Below are 3,050 nucleotides of genomic sequence, written 5' to 3'. Positions count from 1 at the left end.
AAAATATGCAAACCAAATTAGAGGCGTCTAACTTGTTTTTGCAGGGGTTTGGTGATGTGATATGGCCATGATGTGATGATGATTATATTTGATGTATGGGATGTTCATTATTGTATTATGGCAACCGGCAGGAGCCTAATGGTTGTCTTTAATTTTTTGTTAAAGACCTGCGTGTCTATTCATCATGTAATAGCTTTATTTCAAGTAGTTGTTATAGTAGCTATAAGTGATGGACAACCATGAAGCGGCGCCACTAACCTTGACGCCTTGCTGGTGATGATGGAGATCATGTCCGTGCTTTGGAGATGGAGATCAAAAGCATAAGAAGAAAGGCCATATCATATCACACATTATGAATTGCATGTGATGTTAATCCTTTTATGCATCTTATTTTGCTTAGATCGCGACGGTAGCATTATAAGATGATCCCTCTCACTAAATATCAAGATAATAAAGTGTTCATCCTTAGTATGCACCGTTGCTAAGACTTGTCGTTTCGAAGCATCTCGTGATGATCGGGTGTGATAGACTCTACATGTGCATACAACGGGTGCAAGCCAGTTTTGCACACGCGGATACTAAGGTTGCCTTGACGAGCCTAGCATGTACAGACATGGTCTCGGAACACGGGATACCGAAAGGTAGAGCATGAGTCATATGAATGATATGATGAACACTTTGAGTGTTCGCCTTTGAAGCTACATCTTTTCTCGTGAAGATCGGACTTGGTGTAGTGGATTTGGTTCGTGTAATCACTAAGACAATGCGAGGGATGTTGTTTTAAGTGGGAGTTCACCTAGTTAATTTAAGAATTAAAACTGAACTCAATTTATCATAAACTTAGTCTAAACTCTTTGCAAATATGTTGTAGATCATGGCGTCCCCCTCCATCAGTTTTAACCAGTTCCTAGAGAAAGAAAAGCTTAAGAGCAACGGTAGCAACTTCACCGACTGGTTCCGTCATGTGAGGATTTTCCTCGCTGGTGGAAACCTGCAATATGTGCTCGATGCACCGCTGGGTGCCCCACCTGCAGAAACTGAATCCGATGAAGTAAAGAATGTTTACGAGACTCGGAAAATTCGGTACTCTCAAGTTCTGTGTGCCATCCTGTGCGATCACGGAAGCCGATCTTCAAAAACGTTTTGAGCACCACGACCCGTTTGAGATGATGAAAGAGTTAAAGACTATTTTTGAAACTCATGCGGCCGTGGAATGCTATGAAGCATCGAAACACTTCTTCAGTTGCATGATGGAAGAGGGCAGCTCCGTCAGTGAGCACATGCTCGCCATGTCCGGGCATGCAAAGAAACTCAGTGACTTGGGAATAGTGATTCCTAACAAGCTGGGGATTAATCGTGTCCTCCAATCACTGCCACCTAGTTACAAGAACTTCGTGATGAACTACAACATGCAGAACATGAACAAGGAGTTACCTGAACTCTTCTCCATGCTGAAATCTGCTGAGGTTGAAATAAAGAAAGAGAACCAAGTGTTGATGGTCAACAAGACCACCAGTTTCAAGAAGCAGGGCAAGCCTAACAACAAGGGCAACTTCAAGAAGGGCGGCAAGAAAGTTGTTGCGCCTCCGGAGAAGCCCAAGGCTGGCCCTAAGCCTGATACTGTGTGCTATTACTGCCAGGGGAAGGGGCACTGGAAGCGCAATTGCCCCAAATACTTGGCCGATCTGAAGAGCGGCCACGTCAAAAAGAAAGGTATATTTGATATACATGTTATTGATGTCTATCTTACTGGTTCTCGTAGTAGTGCCTGGGTATTTGATACTGGTTCGGTTGCTCACATTTGTAACTCGAAACAGGAACTGCGGAATAGACGAAGCCTGGCAAGAGACGAGGTGACGATGCGCGTTGGAAATGGATCCAAAGTCGATGTGATCGCCGTCGGCACGCTCCCTCTACATCTACCTTCGGGATTAGTTTTAAACCTTAATAATTGTTATTTGGTACCTGCGTTGAGCATGAACATTATATCTGGATCTTGTTTAATGCAAGACGGTTATTCGTTTAAATCAGAGAATAATGGTTGTTCGATTTATATGAGTAATGTCTTTTATGGCCATGCACCTGAGATGAATGGTTTATTCTTGTTAAGTCTCGATAGTAGTGATACACATGTTCATAACATTGATGCTAAGCGAATTAAATTGAATGATAATTCTACTTATATGTGGCACTGTCGTCTTGGTCACATTGGAGTGAAGCGCATGAAGAAACTCCATTCCGATGGACTTCTTGAGTCACTTGACTTTGAGTCACTTGATAGATGCGAAGCATGTCTAATGGGAAAAATGACTAAGACTCCATTTTCTGGTACAATGGAGCGAGCTACAGACTTATTAGAAATCATACATACCGATGTGTGCGGACCAATGAGTGTAGCATCGCGCGGTGGTTATCGTTATGTTCTAACCTTCACGGATGATCTGAGTAGATATGGATATATTTACTTTATGAAACATAAGTCCGAGACTTTTGAGAAGTTCAAGGAATTCCAAAGTGAAGTAGAAAATCAACGTAACAAGAAGATTAAGTTTCTCAACGTTACGATCGCGGAGGCGAATATCTGAGTTATGAGTTTGGCATGCATTTAAAGAAATGCGGAATACTTTCACAGTTGACACCGCCGGGAACACCACAGCGTAATGGTGTGTCCGAACGTCGTAATCGAACTCTCTTAGATATGGTTCGATCTATGATGTCTCTTACCGATTTGCCGTTGTCGTTTTGGGGTTATGCATTAGAGACAGCCGCATTCACTTTAAATAGGGCACCATCTAAATCCGTTGAGACGACACCGTATGAATTATGGTTTGGGAAGAAACCTAAGTTGTCGTTCCTTAAAGTTTGGGGTTGCGAAGCTTATGTAAAGAAGTTACAACCTGGCAAGCTAGAACCCAAAGCGGAGAAATGTGTCTTCATAGGATACCCTAAAGAAACAATTGGGTATACTTTCTATCACAGATCCGAAGGCAAAATCTTTGTTGCCAAGAACGGATCCTTTCTTGAGAAGGAGTTTCTTACGAAAGAAGTGA

The 3,050-nt window shown here is 42.4% G+C and overlaps 1 long non-coding RNA gene across 1 annotated transcript; it reads left to right on the top strand.

Moving 5' to 3' along the window:
- Window positions 1-1,504: 1,504 nt before the first annotated feature.
- LOC139833415 (uncharacterized) lies at window positions 1,505-2,027 on the top strand. Its single transcript, XR_011749119.1, has 2 exons — window positions 1,505-1,713; window positions 1,818-2,027. It is a non-coding gene; the product is annotated as an uncharacterized lncRNA (long non-coding RNA).
- The last annotated feature ends 1,023 nt before the right edge of the window (window positions 2,028-3,050 follow it).

The sequence above is a fragment of the Lolium perenne genome, chromosome 7 (assembly GCF_019359855.2).
Source record: "Lolium perenne isolate Kyuss_39 chromosome 7, Kyuss_2.0, whole genome shotgun sequence".
Classification (NCBI taxonomy): Eukaryota; Viridiplantae; Streptophyta; class Magnoliopsida; order Poales; family Poaceae; genus Lolium; species Lolium perenne.
The sequence above is the reverse complement of the archived record's forward strand: the minus strand, read 5'-3'. Positions and strand labels throughout refer to the sequence as shown.